This window comes from Amia ocellicauda, chromosome 5, assembly GCF_036373705.1.
Source record: "Amia ocellicauda isolate fAmiCal2 chromosome 5, fAmiCal2.hap1, whole genome shotgun sequence".
In the NCBI taxonomy this organism is placed as follows: Eukaryota; Metazoa; Chordata; class Actinopteri; order Amiiformes; family Amiidae; genus Amia; species Amia ocellicauda.
In genome coordinates, this window is record NC_089854.1 from 16,549,637 (window position 1) to 16,573,249 (window position 23,613).

Here is a 23,613-nt window from a genome sequence, read left to right on the forward strand (position 1 = left end):
ATTTCCCCTCTGTGCATACACTTGCTCCTGATCAAGTTAGCTTACATGTTTAAGCCAACACACACACACACAGATAAGAACAATCCCAAACTCCCATCACAGCTGCAGAGCAGGGACAAGGATGCTGAGGTGATTTCTAGATGGCGCTAACAGCTGAAAAGGGAGTGCATTGGATATGTTGCTGTTGTTGAGGTGAAGAAGGGAAGAGAATTTCTGGTGATGTGTATCGCTGTGCACGTGGGAATGTGGGATTTCCTCTGTGGTGATCCTAGTGCCCCATCACCGCTCCTGTCGAGCGCCCGGGCGACTTGGCGCCCACTGCATGACTCGGCAGCTTGTTCTACACACCCACGACTCTCTGTGTTTTCCGGAGTCTGTTTGACAGATAAGACCATCCTTTCCGAACTCTGAGCAAAGGAACCTGGAGGGAGATTAGATCGAGGTGTTTCAAACTTGTAACGAGGCTCAACAAGACCTTTTTTGTATTTTCGTCTTCCTTTCCCTCTCGGACTCCTCAGGGGGAGAGTGTGTGATTGCGAATTGTTCTATATGTCCTGTCTGAAATTAATGGGAATGCAACTTGAAATGGTGGAAATCATGAATGGCATCGACCACGTCAAACCAGAGGAGCTCTTCCAGATCAGCAGGGACACATGCACCCGGAGACACAAATGGAAATTGGGCTTCAAGGCATTCAAGACAGAAAACAGGAGACACTTCTTCACACAGAGAGTTGTCACAATCTGAACAAACTCCCCAGCGATGTGGTTGAAGCTGAAAATTTGGGAACATTTAAAAATCGACTGGATAGGATCCTTGGATCACTTAGTTATTAATGGACACCAAACGAGCATGATGGAGTGAATGGCCTCCTCTCGTTTGTAAACTTTCTTATGTTCTTATGTAAATGGCTATATAGTTTTGTAAATGCCTGGACCTATGGTTAGACCATGTTGAGTGAAGTGTGCAGTGTAAAAGAAAGTTATTATGATGATGATGATGATGATGATTATTATTATTTTAGCATGAAGATCTCTGTCCATGCATCATACAGAGTACCTAACAATAAAATGCAGGTTTTCCTCCAGTGTGTTCAACAGTAGAGGTTCTCATTTACACAGGTAATGTTCTTTTAAACATAAGCTTTTCCACTTGAAGGTTATCGCTCTTGTCCAACATTTCCATATGCAGCTGTTTACCACTTCATCACAGTAGCATCACGTCTCGGTTCCTTGTTGTGTGACTTGTGTGCTGTGCTGTGTCCAAGTCAAGAGCATGCAAAATCATTCCCGGTATGATGTGTTTGGCCGCAGTATTTATTTATTCCGCTGATGTCTTTCATCCAAGGTGACTCATAGCAAAGAAAACAATCGCATTAGGAAGCAATAAGGAAATGTGAAAATAAGCGTAGAGTGGCATAACCACAAATGTAGAGCAGCAGTGTCATATTTTATACAGCGAAGCAAAGTCCTGCACACGATTCAGCATCTGCAAAAATTGAGCTGCAGGATTACAATATGCTTTGAAAAGCAAGCGTGTACAAGTACAAACGAGACCGGCTTGTGATGGGATGGCGAGTAATGGGCAACGCAAAGCAGCGCTGCACTCCCAGCAACCATTTCTAGGTATCGGTTGCAGTGTGGTCGAGGGCCAGCGTGGGTCTAAGCGGGGAAGTGGACAAAATTGCAGGATTGATTGGATGTAGTGGAGCGGGATAAACCACATCAAAGCTGAACTTTCACTTGTTAGGATGTACAATCTTGGGGGGACTAGAAACAGTCTTTGAAACAGCCTGTGTTAACCACATATTATGCTGGAGTCTAACTCCACAGGGCTTAAGACTTCCCCCAGCCTTTCTCACATGCATGATTGAAGAATGCAGCCAGCAGCATCCCTCCTATACCCAAGTGTATGAGTAAACATTACAGCACAAAACCTATTATCAATAAGTAAATAACTCTTCAAAAATTACAATATAATCAACATCACATATAACGTGTATATATATAAATAGTCAGTTCCTTCCTTTACTTAAAAATTGGTAAGTCTTTTAAACATATACAATCCTCCACAACCCATTTATCTAGATAAAATTGATACCATCACATGGGTACTACTCTTGAAGCAAGCTTTGATTCAAAATGGCGCCCACTAACATTCCTATTTCTGCTCCCAAATGGTGTCCAGCAGTCCAGTCCAGTCAGTCTGTGTTTGCTTTCCTTACATCTTTGCTGTTTTCATTTTCAAATCTTATTCAGCAGTCTTTTTAACACAGAAAGGTGCATCTCTGTGATGTGATGGCTCGTTGAACACTTAAATTCCTGCTTGTCCTTTCTCTGACAGGTTGTGCACAAAAGGCGGGATCCCGCCCCACGCAGGTGAGAAACTTTTACAAGGTCATCTCCCAGTGCAGTATTGACATGACAAGCTGAAGGCTGTGAAAGGTGAGTCTAGTGAGTCGGGTGTCAATCTACGCACTTGCTGTGAAAAAGTTTTAGCAGTAATTGTGGTTGTAGTAGTATATTATTATACTATAATAGTAGTAGTCTTATAAGTTTCTTCCTCACTTTGAGCTCAAATAGTATTTTGCCTATATTTATGCACGTGTGTGTTTTTGTTTGTTTCCTAAGAACTAAAATCCATGAAAAGGAAACGGAAATGAAGGCCGGGTACACCCTTGGATGGGATGCTGGTCCAGCCCAGGGCAATGAATAATTTGTTTTTCTTTGTAAGTAAATCTGAATACATCCATAACCTGTGGACTTGTGTATCATGGTTATGTGTGATGTGGTATCTCCCAGGATGCTGCCAGTGACAACTGAGCAGGAAAGCAACAACGTGTGATTGGAGTGCTGCCAGCGGTGTCGATTACCACCCAGACTGGCCAGCCTGGGTCTCCGGGCTCCAGAGAACAGCACAGCCAAGAGGCAGAGGTTGGGGGCAGGGTGGTAAGACGCACAGTACATTGTCTCCTCAGCTTTGGTCTGTAGTCTTTAATCAAAATTGTTTGTGTGACTGTCTTTCACTTTTCACCTTTCCATAGTTTATATCCTGACTGTGTATGTATAGTAAAAGTTTGAAGTCTGTCTGACTCGAGATGTAATATTGTATCATGGTTTCATCATGTGGTTGGATTTGTAGCTGTATGGCTGTGTATGATTTCACAGTTTGTGGTAAGAGGACACAGCTGTTCCTCTCCGCCAGATAAGAACCTATGGAGGCACTGGGACAGAGAGGGGCTCGGCTTAGCTGGTCTCTGGCTGGGAAGATGTCTTTGGGTAGAGGTAGGGGGCAGTGGAGGAAAAGGAAAACTGTAATAATTCACATCATATGTTTATTAGCAGACACCCTTAACAACTTACAGATTTCACAAGAAACATTTTCAAAGCATTTAAATTACAATCAGTCCAAAATACAATATACAGTCAGCATACAGCCTAGTACAAATGACAAAATAAAGTCCCAGGTATGTGCTAAAGGAGGGGCTTACATACAAGACATTACAGTAAAATGATAGAAGTGATAACAATACATTAGCAGTCAGGAGCAGATTATGTTACACGGTCAGGTCTCTCCTCGCTCGTAAGAAGACCATATCCTCTGGCGCAGTCTGAAAAGCACGATCCCGGCTTCCTCCCTGGCCCAGACGCAGTTATTGGGTTTTATTTAAGCGCTTGAATATTTGATGGAGTCGCCTGTGTTCTTTACGCACCAGTGGCTACCAGGAGAACAAGCAGCCTCCCTCGCCCATCTGGGGAACCTTGAGCTAAGATCCCTTTCAAATTACCTAGCAAGACAGAGCTCATCTAAAATAAATACTGCTCAATATTTCATGATTATTATATATGTGTGTACGTCTCCAAGAAAGATCCCTTTCCTTACGCCTTGCAAATGCACGACCGGCCTGTCTCCTGGCTGTGCAGGCAACACTGCCCTGCTAGAAAAAGAAAAGAGAGGAGAAAAAAAAAATAACTATTGACTTGACTTTGCATCATGGGGGTTCGGTCTGATTGATTCCACAGAGAGAGTCGGTCATTGTGTCTGGGCTCCGGAATGGATTTTTCCAGGTCATTGCCGACTTTCAATTTTGCATCCCTCGATTAGCTAATGTTGTGAAATATTGACAGTTTGTGGTGCATACTCATTTATTAAATAAAGTGGGCAGATGATGATGATAAGATATTGTTTTTGTGTAGTTCTCATCTACTGCAAAGCATCTCGATGTGCAAGACAGCTAGCCGGAGAAATGGATACCCAACTGTCAGGGAGATTTTGTTTGGGCCTCGGTCGGCCAGGTCGGTATAATATCATTCTGGGGCGTAGGTTTCATTTCAGAACTGGGGGGACACATCCCCTACACCTATGGAGCCGGGCATACGTTATTGGGTTGGGACACTTTAACATCGGGACGCGCCCCCCCCCTTCAAAACCGATGCCTATCATCTCAGTGTATCGTGAGGATGGGGGAATGTTTCTGTATTGACTGGAAAACATGACAGGGTCAGCATGCACAGCAGACACGGCCCTCAATAGACAGAATGGGCTCGCGTCACTTTTCCAATTAATGTCCCTTGCATATCATAAGGGATTCCCACCCCCACTCACTCCAGCACACTCAAACACACACACAGTATTTGTTGCCTGGGAAAGCCAGTGGTTTCCACTAATGAAATATGTCAAATGATTGATTGTGAAGGATGCTAAAGGATTCAACTATAGAATTTTCAATTTTTCGAATTGTATTTGCAATCAAATGTATTTTCGTATGTGTATCGCAATGGCTGAGTGTTTGTTTCAATGATCCGTTTACAGCGAGGAGAACCATTTTAAAACCGCTGATTGGTGCTCCGGTCTGATTTTCACACAGGTGCACTTAGCTGCTAAAAAAAGCTCACAAACAACACACACACACACACAATCCAATTTAAAGTAGAAATGTAATGTCTCTGCTGTGGTATGTGCTGTCCCCAGTGTCTGCCTCTTATAATTTATCTCATTGATTCTGCCAGCTGGAAGTGGGAATGCTGCCCTCTAGTGGCCTTATTATGTCTTTGTAGAAGGCCTGTTTAGTAAAGAAAAGAGGTTTTAACTGTGGTCAACGGGGACGGAAAATCTGCTGTATTGGAGCCGAGTTCAATATAACTTGTGCTTTTTGAACCTCAATATTGAATTATGAGTGAGATGTGATCTTTCTTTGATGGTAGGCAGCACTGAGAGGAAGCCTTCTAACCACCTTTGGGCTTTTAAAACATCCCCGGCTGGACTGAACTGGCTCGGACAGAAGTGGACCAGGTCGCACTTATGGCACATAACTATATATACCTGTATATGATATTTGAAAGGGGTTGAGGCCAGGCAAACGGTAAGAGCAGCACAGTGATTTCCACTTGCTGACGTGCAGTCAATCGTCTGATATCAAGTGTGCGGCTGAGCGTTTAAGGGCAGTAGCCTACTCACCACTCTGACTCTATTTGGGGAAATGTTACCATGGCATTCAGTGATGTGAAATGGACAGAAAACATACCCACTGCTTGCTCTTTTGAAATGTTAGCCCAAGGGAATGGGTTGTTGTTTGTTCTTTTTGAAGTAAGGCCCAGAATAATTTCCAGTCAGGGCTATACATGTGACCGGCAGGCTGTATGTGCAGCAAGCAGCACGGACACAATGGGTCTTCTGTTATTAAATCCAGAAGCTCATTTGTTGTTGTTTTTTTTCCATTTCTGTGTAATCCAGTTGTAGATTATAGAGCATTAGAAACAGTGAGGGGAGTTGGTGATCGGTCTTTTTGCATGCAGCACTGTAGATTGTTGGTTACATACATATTGTAGTCTTAACTGAGTTAGACTGGAGAAAGCTGGTGTGTGTGTGTGTGTATATATATATATATATATATATTCACAAACAAAATAAAACATATCGACTATGCTACTAAAATAAATGTAGAATTGCATTGTGTTGTTATATGGCATTCACATTTTAACACAATTTGCATTGCCAATATGCATTAGCATTAGCATGTCTTCACCAGTGTTCTGTAAAAATGCTGCAAACACAGATGTCGCTCAGATGTTCTAGATCTATATTCATTCTAGATCTGTGCCCGCCCTCTTCACTGATTTCGCCACCTGTTTTGTAGCATAACAACAAACTTAATCCTTAGTATCGTACTAAAGCTGGGGATCAGCTAGTCTCCAACTTTATTCCACCTCTTTTTTCATTTCAATGGGTACTAACTTTAGTACACAGCTGGGGATAATCCCGAAATTAGTACCATACTAACTCTGCAAGTTTGTTGCAATTGACCCATTGTGTCTGTGTAAGCTATCCTGTTTACTTTTCTCTTTCCTCAGCTTTTTTTGTTGGTCACCTGCACTCACTCCACTTCCTTTCATCAGCAAACTACTAAGACAAAAGAAGGCAGAGGTCTCGGTTATAAAGCCCAGGTTGATGAGCTCCACCCATGAGTGCTTGTATTGGGGTTATCTGCAGCAGTTATCCTCTCTGCTGCTCTGTGGAAATCTCCACACTGCTGTCCATGGTCCTGATGCTGGGAAAGCTCTCTGTGGTCCTGTAGACTAGAAAAGATAAGAAACGTTCAGATATATAGTGATGGTCCATGAACCAACCACTCATCCCACTAATATTTATACATATACAGATGGGTGACAAATTAAAGGAAAAACCTGAATAAATGAGTGGAGGAACATAATGAATGCAGATGCCTCCAAACAGGTGTACTGCATGATACAATTAAGCAATTAACATATATTAGAGTAGGGTTGCAGTGCATAAACCCTTCAATTCAAAGACAAATGCATATTTGAGAGTTTGCACATATGCAAAAACCATAGGCACTGTGGGACACCAAGAGAACGTTACAGGCCTGACTGCTGGACCCCTACAGTGAGGGGGTCCGGGGGCTCTGTTATGCTGTGGGGGGCATTTTCCTGGTATGGTTTGGGTCCACTTGTCCCCTTACAGAGAAGGGTCACTGCAAATCATTACAGTTATTCTGAGTGATCACCTTTATCTTCTGGTAAAACATTTCTATCCTGATGGGAGTGGTCTCTTCCAGGATGACAATGCCCCCATCCACAGGGCACGAGGGCTCACTGAATGGTTTGTTGAGTATGAAAATTATATGAATCATATACTATGGCCTTCGCAGTCACCAGTTCTCAACCCAATTGAACACCTATGGGAGATTTTGGACCAACGTGTTAGACAGAGTTCTCCACCACCATCATCAAAACACCAGATGAGGGAATATATTTTGGAAGAATGGTGTTCATCCCTCCAGTAGAGTCCAGAGACTCGTAGAATCTGTGCCAAGAGCATTGAAGCTGTTCTGGGGTTTGTGGTGCCCAACACCTTCCTGAGACACTTTGTTGTTTTTTCCTTTCATTTGTCACCTGTCTGCATGTATGTATTCGTATGTGTGTGTATATATATATATATATATATATATATATATGTACACACACACACACACACACTGTGATAGTGTGGTGGGTTAAACCCGGTACCGTGGATTTCAGGGTGGTGGGGGGAGGATTTGAGCCAAAGTCCTGTTAAATCAGCATATACATATGCATACACACACACATGCTATGTTTTAGGTATTTTTTGTTTTATCTGAATGCACTTAATCACTTTTTGTTTTGTGTTTGAATATAATTTTATTTTAATGTTTTAGAAATGATTTTAGAATTGAATTTTAACAAATTTTAATCACAAGTATTAAAATTGTGTGTTTTTAAATACTCACTCTTAATAAATAGTATTTCCAACCCCTCCCACTCTGCTGGATTTCTTTCTCTCCTTCACTCCTTTAACTTCTCTCTCTCCTTGTCTCCACCCACACAGAGGGCAGGCTGCCAGCTAGACCTGTTTTTCCCAGCTGTCTGTCAACTGTGCTACCTCCTTCTTTTCTTCATTCTCACCTCTCTCTGACTCTGAACTTTCCTCTCTCCTCATGGTCACAAACCTACAACGTGTACCCTGGACCCTCTCCCTTCTCGCCTCCTCCAAGTGACCGCTCCTGATCTTCTCCTTCATCTCTTTTTTTCCCCACCCTTCCTCACCTCTCTCATCTCTTCATCTCCATCTCCATCACCATGGAATCTAGTCTCTCCTTCTTCTTCCGCTAAGAACCTAGGAGTCACCCTCGATCCTGCACTCTCCTACACTCAGCACATCACCACACTGACACGCACCTGCAGATTCTTCCTGAGCAACATACGCCGAATCCGTCCCTTCCTCACCAACTACTCGACTCAGTTACTCGTCCAGTCACTGGTCCTCTCCCGTCTGGACTACTGCAACTCCCTCCTGGCCGGCCTGCCTGCATCTACTACCCGCCGCTCCAGCTCATCCAGAACTCTGCGGCTCGTCTGGTATTCTCTCTGCCACGATTCGCACACGCTACTCCACTGCTCCGCTCCCTCCACTGGCTCCCGCTACAGGCTACATGAACCTGTCCTCTTTCTGTTACGTTGTCTTAAATACACTACATATACATACATACATAAATAAATACACAAATGTATAAATAAAGGCTCCTTCAAGACATCACGTTTAAAATGTGGCCTATCAATTCGCCTCTCCATGGAATCAAATGAAGCGACAAATGCAGCGCTGTATACGGAACTGAGAGAATTAGGCTAAAGCAAGTGAATTACGGCTTCTGGAAGCACAGAGCCCGTGGGCTAAAGCATGCTGTTTGTGCACCTGGAAGTTGTGAGATGTAAGGCTGAAGCAAGTGAATGCCAGCTTCTTGGGGGCATAGGATAAAGCAGCGTGTTTATGCCTCTAGCTGGGATTTGCAGAAGTTGTTCCATAGACTACAATGGGGGGCTAAATCGTGAAGGCTCAATGCAAGTGCCTTTGTTTCTGGGAGCTACAGGGGCGCCTCCCCCCCCTTGCCTCGATTGCATAAAAATGTATTCTACTAGGCACTTTGATGCATGTAGAATCTCGAGGATCTGGTGATTGAAAAAGTGTGCTGGTTGGGCAAGGGGAGGATGCTTGTTTAGTCTGGGCAGTTGTGCCTTGTTTAATGCTGAAATGAACTTGTCCAAGTAACTGAAAACACGTGAAGAATTAAACAATTAGTGAATTAATCCAACCGCTAAAGCAACAAGTGATTTAAACAAGTGAATAATAGAAACATGCACAATAATAAATAAACCAGTGAAGTGAAAACAAAGAAATTAAATGAACCCAGCAAGCACCTCTCGTGACATAGTCGGTGTTATGCTGTTGCTTATTTTCTTTTGGCTGTTTGTTTTTTTGCTCTGAAATTTCTATTTTTGTGAAATAAATAGTTTCTTATTGCAAAACTTAGTGCAGTTCATCCCTGAAAAGTCAAATCCAGTCACTTGGCCAGGTAACATATACATGTATAGATAGATATAGATCAATATATATACTCACCTAAAGGATTATTAGGAACACCATACTAATACTGTGTTTGACCCCCTTTCGCCTTCAGAACTGCCCACATCCAGGGCACGAAGCTCCCGTTCCACCACATCCCAAAGATGCTCTATTGGGTTGAGATCTGGTGACTGTGGGGGCCAGTTTAGTACAGTGAACTCATTGTCATGTTCAAGAAACCAATTTGAAATTATTCGACCTTTGTGACATGGTGCATTATCCTGCTGGAAGTAGCCATCAGAGGATGGGTACATGGTGGTCATAAAGGGATGGACATGGTCAGAAACAATGCTCAGGTAGGCCGTGGCATTTAAACGATGCCCAATTGGCACTAAGGGGCCTAAAGTGTGCCAAGAAAACATCCCCCACACCATTACACCACCACCACCAGCCTGCACAGTGGTAACAAGGCATGATGGATCCATGTTCTCATTCTGTTTACGCCAAATTCTGACTCTACCATCTGAATGTCTCAACAGAAATCGAGACTCATCAGACCAGGCAACATTGTTCCAGTCTTCAACTGTCCAATTTTGGTGAGCTTGTGCAAATTGTAGCCTCTTTTTCCTATTTGTAGTGGAGATGAGTGGTACCCGGTGGGGTCTTCTGCTGTTGTAGCCCATCCGCCTCAAGGTTGTACGTGTTGTGGCTTCACAAATGCTTTGCTGCATACCTCGGTTGTAACGAGTGGTTATTTCAGTCAAAGTTGCTCTTCTATCAGCTTGAATCAGTCGGCCCATTCTCCTCTGACCTCTAGCATCAACAAGGCATTTTCGCCCACAGGACTGCCGCATACTGGATGTTTTTCCCTTTTCACACCATTCTTTGTAAACCCTAGAAATGGTTGTGCGTGAAAATCCCAGTAACTGAGCAGATTGTGAAATACTCAGACCGGCCCGTCTGGCACCAACAACCATGCCACGCTCAAAATTGCTTAAATCACCTTTCTTTCCCATTCAGACATTCAGTTTGGAGTTCAGGAGATTGTCTTGACCAGGACCACACCCCTAAATGCATTGAAGCAACTGCCATGTGATTGGTTGATTAGATAATTGCATTAATGAGAAATTGAACAGGTGTTCCTAATAATGCTTTAGGTGAGTGTGTATATATATATATATATATATATACACACTCAGCAAAATGGAAAAATGTGTCCCTGAACAAAGGGGGGGGTCAAAAATCTAAATCAAAATCAAAAGCTGCATTAAGTACTGCAGTGCATCTCCTCCTCATGGACTGCTCCAAATTTGCCAGTTCTTACTATGAGATGTTACCCCACTCTTCCATCAAGGCACTTGCAAGTTCCTGGACATTTCTGGTAGGAATGGCCCTAGCCCTCACCCTCCGATACAATAGGTCCCAGACTTGCTCAATGGGATTGAGATCCAGGCTCTTCGCTGGCCGTGGCAGAACACTGACATTCCTGTCTTGCAGGAAATCACGTCCAGTGAAGATGGGTTTGTGCCCATAGGCGACGTTGTTGCCGGTGATGTCTGATAAGGACCTGCCTTACAACAGGCCTACAAGCCCTCAGTCCAGCCTCTCTCAGCCTATTGCGGACAGTCTGGATTGTGCGTTCCTGGGGTAACTCGGGCAGCTGTTGTTGCCATCCTGTACCTGTCCCGCAGGTGTGATATTCAGATGTACCGATCCTGTGCAGGTGTTGTTACACGTGGTCTGCCACAGCTGTCCTTCCTGTCTCCCTGTAGCGCTGTCTTAGGCGTCTCACAGTACGGACATTGCAATGTATTGCCCTGGCCACATCTGCAGTGCTCATGCCTCCTTGCAGCATGCCTAAGGCACGTTCACGCAGATGAGCAGGGACCCTGGGCATTTAGGCATTTAGGCATGTGACTTTAATTGCCTACCGTCTGTAAGCTGTTAGTGTCTTAACGACCGTTCCACAGGTGCATGTTCATTAATTGTTTGTGATTCATTGAACAAGCATGGAAAACATTGTTTAAACCCTTTAAAATAAAGATCTGTAAAGTTATTTGGATTTTTACAAAATTATCTTTAAAATACAGTGTCCTGAAAAAGGAATGTACATTGATCAGCCATAACATTATGACTACCTGCCTAATATTGAGTAGGTCCCGCTTGCCACCAAAACAGCCCTGACCCGTCGAGGCATGGACTCCACTAGACCTCTGAAGGTGTGCTGTGGTATCTGGTACCAAGATGTTAGCAGCAGATCCTTTAAGTCCTGTAAGTTGCGAGGTGGGGCCTCCATGGATCGGACTTGTTTGTCCAGCACATCCCACAGATGCTTGATTGGATTGAGATCTGGGGAATTTGGAGGCCAAGTCAACACCTTGAACTCGTGATTCATCAGACCAGGCCATCTTCTTCCATTGCTCCGTGGTCCAGTTCTGATGCTCACGTGCCCATTGTAGGCGCTTTCGGCAGTGGACAGGGGTCAGCATGGGCACCCTGACTGGTCTGCGGCTACGCAGCCCCATACGCAACAAACTGCGATGCACTGTGTGTTCTGACGCCTTTCTATCAGAACCAGCATTAACTTTTTCAGCAATCTGAGCTACAGTAGCTCGACTGTTGGATCGGACCACACAGGCCAGCCTTCGCTCCCCACGTACATCAATGAGCCTTGGCCGCCCATGACCCTGTCGCCGATTCACCGCTTTTCCCTCCTTGGACCACTTTTGATAGGTACTGACCACTGCAGACCGGGAACATCCCACAAGAGCTGCAGTTTTGGAGATGCTCTGACCCAGTCGTCTAGCCATCACAGTTTGGCCCTTGTCAAAGTCGCTCAGATCCTTACGCTTGCCCATTTTTCCTGCTTCTAACACATCAACGTTGAGGACAAAATGTTCACTTGCTACCTAATATATCCACCCACTGACAGGTGCCATGATAATGAGATTATCAGTGTTATTCATGTCACCTGTCAGTGGTCATAATGTTATGGCTGATTGGTGTATATATAATTGATCATTTGCTGGGTCTGTACAGAGTGACATTTTCATGGTTTAATAGTAATGTTTTATATCTTTGTGTTTGAGTAAGTGTGAGAACATATTTTACAGACAGAATACATAGCCCATTTGCTTTTGAAGGGGCTGCTTAACAGGACATGACAACATTCATAGCTTTTCTTTACTTTTTACAAGCACTTTTCCAAGTGAGGTGACGTGTGCAATGGAGATTCAATTCCAGTCATTGCGTTTGTGAGGGCATGTCTCAGGATCGACCATTTATACGTTTTGATGAGCCTGATGGGATGTCACATAGAAATATGCGTCAGGTGTGATCTGCTTTCACAGAGCTTGGTAACAAGAGGTCTGACGTGCTTCTGTGGGCACACTGTCAAAAGCAAACTGTAGAGTTGTCTGGAGAAGTCAGTCCTCCGTCATGAGAATGAGAACAAAATGTCCAAGAAACAGTATGATTTGTGTTTTGTTCTTGACACACGTCTCCTGGTGTTTGAAAAGAAAGCGGGGAAATTGAAATACATGGTGATGTGGTCAGTGTGGAACATAAAACCACATAATAGGTCCTGAAATAGAGAAGAGCCCCTGTCCCAGTTGTGTGTAATGCTCCCAGACTATGTGATTAATGCTTTTCTTGAAAAGTATTTAACCATCCTCTCCATTGCTTACGCTGTTTGTCCTTGAAGTTTATAAACATTTAGTTGTTTAACATTATTTCCATCTTATTTACAGTATTTTAACATTTAAAATGTAAAATAATGAATTGTTATGGTTATTAAACAATCAGACTTTAAATCAACATTCAACACACTATGTAATGTTAATTTTCTGTAATCTCACTGTAATTTTTATAGTTATTTAAGTGTGCAGATTTTGTCCTGGCATGTTCTTCAAAACAGAGTATGGCAACTAAACGTTACTTTGTAATTCCCACAGCCACAATTTAACGATCATTAACTGTGTGTTTTAATTATTGACATAACCAATGGCTTTTAACACAAGAAGATAAATACGTGAAAATGCCATGCCACTTTGCTGATTGCAGCTGTTTGTACATTCATTTTCACTGAATTAATATGATTTACATTATATTGTTGGTGCTAATAATAATAATAATAATTCAATCAGCATTTGTAAGTCCTTTATTCCAACTGTCCCCTTGAACAGCACGGCTCCGAGCTTCTGGTCCAACACATTGAATCTCAGCAACAACATGAAAGTGCTTTAGTAACATTTCATTATAAAAATCTAATTACAGCTCATGCAGTCATCTCCTGTTTTGACACATTATTTTGCAGCCCTGACACTAGTGCATCTAGCGCACACAGGCCATCCACTGTGCGGTGCAGATCAAATTCAGAGCTGGGCAACCCGGCCGACAAACTATACGGTTGGTTCTGCCGAGCCGAGTATCGTGGCACTGATTCTTCACATGCAATTGAAGGGATTGCCCTTTTTAGCATGTAAATAGGAATAATTAACTTGCAAATGCAATGTAAGAATTGATTTTGTAGATTGTATGTTAACATTTGAAAATCATACACCGCCTTGGATAAAGGCATCTATAATATAAACTGGTTGGCATTGTTAATGAGCCACTGGCATCTGATTGGCCACCCCAGGTACCACCCCAAACTTTCATTCAATACTGGCAGTTTGATGCTGACTGACATCTCATTTCACCTCTTGTTGAAAGAAGCATTTATTTTGACATTTGGCGGCACATTTTTCAAATCGAGGACAAAGAAGAGAGATATTAACGTTGGTTGTGAGATACAGAAGGATAAGAATAAGAAGAACATACAGAAGAAGAAGAGAGAATATCTCCATAGCTCCACGAGCTCTTTTCGCGATTGTTGAAAACATCATATTTCAAGTAAGTTTTAAGGTTTAGCATCAGGTTTAGGTTTCCTGAACAACTTTTACGAAAAGCTGAGTCACTGTGTAAGTTAACGTTAGACCTTTGGCTCCATTAACAGACTGTTAATCAGATAAGAGAGATCGGTTCTCAATTTAGCCTAAGATTATGTGTACGTCTGTGCTAGTAATACACGCATATATAGTGCAGTGTCATAAATTACAGTACACGAATGTTTAGCTAATGTGGGGTAACTAGTAGGCTACAGCTGTCAGTGTTCAGCAAATTAACATTTAGCTATTTGAAAACTATTAACATATTTTCGTACTTGAACTCAAAACGAACAATTGTTATTATCAATTTGTTAATGTTACTCAAAAGATGACCACAATTTGCACACAGCCCGTTTGCTATCGTAAAGGTGTAAGACATTATAGCTAGCTAAGTTACTTATTGCAGAGTAGGGTTAGCCATTATCTAACTAGTAATTTAGGATTAATTAAGATTGAGATTGGACTAAAATGTGGGTAATTGGATGCTTAGATGTAACCTTATTTTTGCATAGGGTCAGTTAAACATGAAAAGAGAGATATCAGACTTTGTAAATAAACTATGCAATCTATGTAAGTAACACACAAATGCTATCTTATCTCCTTGGTGCTTGAGCTTTATTTTCAGAAAATATTTTGGATGTTCAACCCTTATAGACCCAGATTATATATTCATGAAAACAGAGTCACAAGTCTCTCCAGTATGTGAGTACAGTACAGTGTGTGTGTGAGAGAGAGTGAGAGAAAGAAATTGAGCTGCAGTTCCGAGGTAGAGACACTGACTATTCATAGCATGTTAAAGAATTCTAGTGAAGTAACCCTTTTGGACCACACTATCTGCCACACTGAAGAACTCCGGGTTAAGTCAATTATCACCTCTAATCAGCAATCATAGGATTCATTCATGCTCCTTAGATGACAGGTTAGGGTTACACACTAATTTTCTGTCATGGTCTATGCACCCCCTGAAGTAGCCTTGGCCACCCCCTGGCCACCCCATGTATAAAACTCTAGTTCCACCACTGTAATGAGCCATGCTTACTGAAGAGGGTTTTTGTGTTGTGAATAGTTCTTATAGTACAGAGGAGCAGTCTAGGGGTACCCTGCTCATACACAATGTTGCCACAGCATTGTGTGTTAGCTGGGTAGGTGGCTGCTATAGCCAAATAGATTAAACCAGCAGGTCCAATATAGGTGCACTGTTAATAATTTGTGTGAAGAGACCTGCAATAATAATCGATGTTGCTTATCTGGGGTTGTATAGTATTAGATGAAGGATGACTGAGCAGAATGCCCATACCTGTGGAAGAAAGTCAGGAGCACTAGGGCAATATTAGGATTTAGTTATCCTAATCATTATGACCCTGAGCCAGGATACTAAGTGATAAAACAGCGCCCTCTGCTGCTCAGATCAAAATTCAGCTCCGTTTTAGCCACACCAGCCCCCCCTAACCTAACCACAAACAACCCCACCTCCCCCCAGCACCGTCTGTGTACCTCTGTTGCACTCACCTCTGACCTGTCTCTGCTAAACCTAACATCACAGGGACCAGAAGAACAGACTCCCTGTACTGGGCCCAGCAACATCCTAGTTGTGATTGAATAACCGCATATATTAGACAAAGAACATCACTAAATAAATGCCTAATAGCTAACCAGTGACACAATACTTTATAAGGGTCCTGTGTTTTGGTTGATCATGTCACATAACCTTAAAAAAAGAAAAGCTTAAAATTCAGGTTATCAAACTATGTCAGATGGTCCAGCATGATCCTCAAACAGTTACTTTCAATTTCATTCTAATTATCATTATAAATTGTCAAAACTGTTCTCTGATTAAGGCTTTGTTTTTATTTTGAGGTCTGCACATCTGTTGTGTATGAGTATTTTATTACCCATTGCGGGAGATTACATCGCTGACAGACAATGCAGATTACGTCTGCTGCCTGTGTAACACCTAGACACTATCTCAAGTACATAAGTTATTCATGTGTTCTCCCGACTTGACTTCTCTCTCCGCAACACTGCATATCTAGAACAGAAGCAAACAAGCAAATTAGCCGTCATTTGTCTAAATTTAATCTGCACGTGAAAAGCATTTACGAACAGAATATAAATCAGATGTTGCAGTTAAACGACATTCAGTGTAAAAATGATAAATCCTGATTTATAAATCCGTGTATCTAATTAAAACCAGCGACACCCAATATAATTAAAAAGTACTGTCGAGATTTGGCCCTTTGTTTACCTTCGTTGTTGGAGTTCGTCAAGATCGGCAGGAGTAATGGAGAGGACTCGGACGAACAGGAACTTTTTCTGCACGGTGCTACTGAGGCTGGACAACACTTCTCAAACACAGTACCCCAAAACACCCCCACTCAGCTCACTGGACTGCACTGGACCGGGCACCCCTATTTAAGTCCTCTGGCCCCGTGACTGGCTCCTCCAATCACGGAGCCCCTCGTGTTTCCACGCGGGGCTAACCCTTAACCCCGGAACTAACTAGTACACGCATGCACGCACACACATACCATTAACCATCTTTTTTTTTTTTTTTTTTTTTTTTTTACAATCCATCTCTAATTAATGACGCCAAAAGTGAGTCTCATGTGCGTTTGACTTTTTTTGAATTTACATAACCATGAGCTCTACCTCCTCCTTAGCTAATCAGAAAACCGGGTTGGCCATTGCACACGGATCAGCCACATGCTCGTCATGACAAAAAATAGGGCAAAAACGAATTTCTATCAACTTTGACTGGCCCACCTAACTAAGAAAATGGTACAGAATTGCCAGATGGCCAATCCACAATCAACAAAAATAAACCCAAAGTCCCTCCCCAAACCCACCATTCAAATCGGCATGCAGGGAAATTGATTGTACAACATACAAAGGTTTATACATCTCTACTTTAAATAGCATCAGCATAGACACATGACATGTACATTCCTTTGCTCTACATTACATCTGAAACATTTACACTACCTAGCCTACATACCTAACAAAAGTTACCAAAATCTCACGTACAACTCCTAGGTTTAACTCCGCACCCTGGGGGGCAGATGTTACGCAAATTTACTGCCCCCTAGGAATCATGTGTCCCTGATTGGTTTGCACATGATCAAGAAATTAATTTTCTTAGCAGACATCCTTACACAGGGTGTCTGGGTAAGAGCAGATAAAATACACAACTTCTATGCTGATGAGTGCAACTTTTAAATATGTATGTATACAGCTCGATAATCACCATGTAGTAAGAGTACATACTTACGTCCTAAGAGTGACGCGTCCATAGGGGGCAGAGTCGTATTAACACACCGCCATCTACAGACAACGAACCCGATTTCTATGGGTTCTAAATTAACACATACTGTTAATGACATGTTACAGAAACTACACACACAACTACAAATTTAATCCTGTATTTGCAGATCTATATTGTCTTGCTATAGTTGGCTAGAGACTTGACACTAGATATACACACATCTCTGTGTATGTGCATTTCTCCTGCATATCCGTTCGTATGTTACTATATATTTGAATTAAATACATGTATGGCGTTTCAGCTGTTAAACTCATCAAAATTAATGAGCTATAAATACGTTCTTCTTCAACCGCCAGACCCGCAGTTTATGTGAGAGGCTATAGCCTGAATATAATAAATATAGCCGACGATATGGGCTTTGCAATCAAATTAGTAATTGTGAAAGATTTATAATCATGTTGCTTGGTGAAACACGCTATTTTCTACACATCATATATTACTTATGTATTGTATTAGATTTGCACTTGATATATCGCTGGTCTGATCGGCTCAGCGAGTTTCTAACCTTCCTGTGGAATTCAATCCTGATCTCGTTGTAAACCCGGGTCTCTGGATCAATGCCTTGATCATCACTGTTTGATCATTAATGCTAATTGTTCATTCCGTCCACGTAAAGCAAAGTACATTTTACTTTTCGTCCAAAATTGCCAAGCACGAAATATGTGGGCATTTCGTAGAATAAAATGTGAATTATGTTCACGAAATGCAAATTATATTAACGAAATGTGCAGTTCGAGGGACAAAATACTAATACTAAAATATTATGTGGACAAATGCGTTTCGCGGATGAGATGTCACACGTGGTTTCTCTGCGGCGGCGCTACACACAGACGCACACCGGTCTCCACTGCTCAGCCAATCAGCGCTGCCGACGCGCAGGACGCACAGACGCGCTGTTGATCTCGGAGGAGTGACGTCGGCGCGTCGGCTCCTGTGCGGACTACGCTTACCCAGAAACCCCTGCTCTGCGTCGCTACGCAGACACACACGCACAGACATACGCAGAAGTATAAATCGGCCTTTACACTTGCCAACATCACCAGCGGACATAAGCAGCGTTATACCTCTAACTCCACCTCATTATATAGGGCAATTTTAAGAATTGAATTGATCACAAGTATTAAAAATTTGAATTGTTTTTATATGAAAATGTAAAATACTATACACAATAAAACATTATATAGGGCACCTTCACCGTAGAACTCTAACCGTTGCCCTTGTTGACAAACCAGACCAACAACTGCAAGCAAATGCCTTCCTCTAACTGTATGGCAAGCCAAATTATCATTTAGAGATATCTCTAAATCATTTAAAGATATCTGCAAATCTATTAGAGAGATCTGCAAATCATTTAAAGATCTCATTGAAAAGTACATTTAGAGATATCTCTAAATTATTTGCAGATATCTCTAAATGATTTGCAGATATCTCTAAATCATTTAGAGATATCTTCAAATCATTTAGAGATATCTTCAAATGACTTCCTGTTCATTTAGAGATATCTTCAAATAACTTCCTATATGGAGCCCAAGATTATCACTTCCTGTTAACTTGTTCATTCTTTTCTTTTTAACTGAATAAGGAAACAGGAAGTGATAATCTCAGCCAAAATACAGGAAGTCATTTGAAGATATCTCTAAATGAACAGGATGTTATTTGCAGATATCTCTAAATGATTTGCAGATATCTCTAAATCATTTAGAGATATCTGCAAATCATTTAGAGATATCTTTAAAAAGCACCTTATTTAGATATCTCTAAACCGTTTGCAGATATCTCTAAATTATAATTTGGCTTGCCATACTAACTGCCCCTTTGCCCCTCTTCATGGTCTGAGAGATGCACATAAGATCATAAAGTTTACAATTGAGAGGAGGCCATTCAACACATCATGCTCGTTTGGTGTCCATTAATAACTAAGTGATCCAAGGATCCTATCCAGTCTGATTTTAAATGATCCCAAATTTTCAGCTTCAACCACATCGCTGGGGAGTTTGTTCCAGATTGTGATGACTCTCTGTGTGAAGAAGTGTCTCCTGTTTTCCATCTTGAATGCCTTGAAGCCCAATTTCCATTTGTGTCCTCGGGTGCGTGTGTCCCTGCTGATCTGGAAAAGCTCCTCTGGTTTGATGTGGTCGATGCCCTTCATGATTTTGAAGACTTGAATCAAGTCCCTACGTAGTCTCCTCTGTTCCAGGGTGAAAAGGTTCAGTTCCTCAGTCTCTCAGTAGGACTTTCCCTTCAGACCTGGAATAAGTCTGGTTGCTCTCCTCTGAACTGCCTCTAGAGCAGCAATATCTTTCTTGAAGTGTGGAGTCCAGAACTGTACACAGTTATCCAGATGAGCTCTAACTAGTGCATTGTACAGTCTGAACATTACTGCCCTTGTTCTCAATTCTACACTTTTGACAATATACCCTGTTTGCCTTTTTATTGCTTCCCCACATTGTTTGGATGGAGAAAGTGAGGAGTCCATGTAGACTCCTAGGTCTTTCTCATGCGTTACTTCATCTAGTTCTATTCCTCTAATAGTGTAATTATAGTGGATGAAGAAACCCTCTTAAATTGATGAAAACGGCAGCGCAGGAATTGTGTTGCAAATGGAAAATAAGTCTTTTATTCAGGCCGGCACGGAAGAACAGAGCGAACGTGAGGCGGTCTCAGGTTAAAACAGCTTTTCTTACAGATATCTTCCAGGTTTGCATTTTTATAAACAAAAGGTGCATAATGTGCAATCAGCAGATGGCAGTGTCCCAGTACTAACTTCTCTACTTCCTCTTCCTCCTTTGGAGGGTGGAGTTACCAAGCATCGGGGTGACGTCACTGCTTCCTCTGCATAGCATTCTGGGATGCACAAAGGACTGTGGGGGAGAGAGTGGTTCAACGTGTTTTGCACGTGGAACCAGACAAAGAAAAGTGGCTGCAGGGGGAGGGGAGAATGCTTCAACGTGTTTTACATGTGGAACCAGAAAAGTGTGGTGGTGGTGTTCAGGGGGAGAGAGACAGACAGACAGAACTATACAACAACATTTTACATATGCCATTCAAAGAAATATATATATTTCATATAAACTTGAATATTTATGCAGAGCTGAAAATTTGACAAGACCTCAGGTCTTTCAGTGGACATTTTTGTTACCTGCATGTATTACCTTGCACTTGTCCACATTGAATTTCATCTGCCAGGTGTCGGCCCACAACTGAATATTATCCAAGTACCTTTGAATAGCCTGTGCTGCCGAGATTGTATCTGCTGAGCCACCTATTTTAGTATCATCTGCAAATTTGACAAGTTTGCTAACTATCCCAGAGTCCAGATCATTAATATAGATTAGAAAAGGCAAAGGCCCTAGTACTGATCCCTGTGGATCTCCACTCCAGTTAGAAGAGACTCCTCTAATCAACACCCTCTGTTTCCTATACATCAACCAGTTCATAATCCATCTACTTACATTACCCTGAATGCCTACAGCTTCCAATTTGAGGATCAGTCTTTGGTGTGGAACCTTATCAAAAGCTTTTGAAAATCTAAGTTTATCATATCATATGCTTTCACATGATCCACAGCTGCAGTTGCATGTTCAAAAAATTCAAATAAATTAGTAAGACATGATCTGCCTCATCTAAACCCATGTTGACTATCTCCAAGAATACAAGTACAAGTACGTAGAAAATATCCCATCTGGCCCAGGTGATTTGTTTGTTTTTAATTCTGCTAGTCCCTTTAGTACCTCCTCCTCATTTATCCTGATCTCTCTCGGGGTTTGGCTGGACTGGTTCTTAACCTGTGGCATGTCATCTGTTTTTTATTTTGTAAAAACCTCTGTGAAATACTCAGAGACCATTTGCCACATCTTGTTCATTTTCCAAGATACCTCAATTTCTTGCCCTTTATCTGTTTCACTTCCTCCTTTATTGACCTCTTGCTGTTGAAATATTGAAAAAAGCTCTTTGCATTAGTTTTAGCTCCAAGAGCTATGTTTCTTTCCATTTCCCTCTTTGCTCTCCTGATCCCTTTCTTAACATCTGAGTTTTTTTTTGTATTTTTTGTATTTTGATTCGTCTGCATCCCTTTTGTATGTGCTATACAACATTTTCTTTCCTCTTATATTTTTTGCTTTCTTCTATTAAACCATTTTGGCCAATGTTTTTTGGTCCTCAGTTTGCACAGTTTTGGTACAAATTTCTCCTGGGCTTCTAATAGTATATTCTTGAAATATAACCATCAATTTTCAACTGAATCTGTATCCAGCAGGGGCATTGTGGGACTCTATTTAGGGGGGCTTCAGCCGCCTGTGTTTTCTCTCAGCCCCCCTAAAAATAATACAACAAAAGAATTAAGAAGTAACCCTGTAACAGTAACACTGTCAGCAACGCCCCCGCTCCCCTTTTATTCAAAAGTTTAACACACAAAGATTGTTTTGTTACTGGGATCTAATTTGAGTTCTTCTGCCTCAATGTCATTTCTGATATATGTTGTGGTCAAACATGGTAATATTTGCAGCATTTATCATCTCTTTGGTGGGTCTGAACCTTTTGCTGTCACTCACTGGTATTTTCAAAGTCAATATCAATATCTGAGTCAGCATTTCTGTTCATTTTTTTTTTTTTTTTGGGTTTTCAACTAAATTGTTTGTAAGGTTAGATATTAAGTGTATAATCGATTTCACATTGACCTATACGCTCATCATCAAACTTGTGTTGATTTTTTTTTTTTTTTTTTTTGTAACTAGGAGGAAAGTTTAATGGCAATCCGACATTTTGCAAAGAAGCAAGTAATAATATTAACGGGCCATTTTTGCGGACAGTCAAACGTTTTTTCACGCATTTACGGACAAGGACAAGCCAAAGGATTCTGTACTGTACGCACATTTACGGACGGTTGGCAACACTGCCGCAGCTGCACCACTCGGTCTGGAGCAGTTTATTATTAATAATAATATATACAGATAGATAAGACATATATTACAAAATACTTGTCTTCATACCGTCCTACTCTTGAGCATACGGCATGCATGTGTGTTGGGTGATGAAGCCTACTGTCCCGCTTAACCAATACGATCAGACGACTCCAGCACATCACCTCCTTTTCGCATTTCCTGAAACAATACAAAACAGCATAACGCAACATTCAATCTATAATCGACGTTTGTGCCAAACGTATTCACCCGTCAATTTGGTAGTTCGTTTGACAGTCTATTCGGCAATTCATGAATTTGGCCATTCAGCTGGCAGTTTGTCCATTTATTAATTTGTCCGCTGTGTCAATTCATCCATAAATGCCCTTATGGGAAAAGAAAATGTACAGGTGTCCTGCAGGAAAATGGTTTGGAAATCCTATAGCATTTCCTTCAGGATATTTTTTTTTCTGTAAGGGTGCATGCGTTGCTTTTCCAACTATAATGAATGTGACTATTCATTAATATGAAACTCGCAAATAAACAAACTTGTGTTTTGTCATTGGTTTGTCTGGAAGTTTGACTATTTATGTGTAGTAAAAAAAAAACACATTCTTAATGAGCGTCTTTCAAATGTTGTCTATTCCTCCAGCAGTTATACTTCGTCCACTGACAGTTTGTATTGCAAACATTAGACCTGTTAAACACATTTTGGACCCACTCCAGGTCCCTACCACACATGCAAATCTGAAAACACACATGCATATCTGTCATTACAGTAACGCTTCTCATTGAGTGCCTACTGCAGCTACAAATGCTATTGCCTGTGTTTGTTATGTATACATGCATAGCTGTGTAATACCACATCATTCGACTGCTTTCTGAAAACATGACACTGCTTGCACGTAGTTCACAAGTACTTTTATTAGCAAACGACCAGAGCTGTCCTCAATCCATTCCGCATGTCACTGCTCAGGTCAGAGTGGACGGGGAGTGTTTTGGGACCCGTGTCTCGCCGGCCTGCCTCCAGCCGCGCCTCCGCCTGGCACCCAGCGCCCGCCCGCTGCCAAACCGGCTGTCTTCCGCC

General features: G+C 41.8%; 1 long non-coding RNA gene across 1 annotated transcript; it reads right to left on the reverse strand.

Moving 5' to 3' along the window:
- Positions 1-3,317: 3,317 nt before the first annotated feature.
- On the reverse strand, positions 3,318-23,592 carry LOC136749574 (uncharacterized). Its single transcript, XR_010816765.1, has 3 exons — positions 23,447-23,592; positions 22,617-22,727; positions 3,318-6,575 (listed from the first exon to the last, which is right to left on the reverse strand). It is a non-coding gene; the product is annotated as an uncharacterized LOC136749574 (long non-coding RNA).
- Positions 23,593-23,613: the final 21 nt, after the last annotated feature.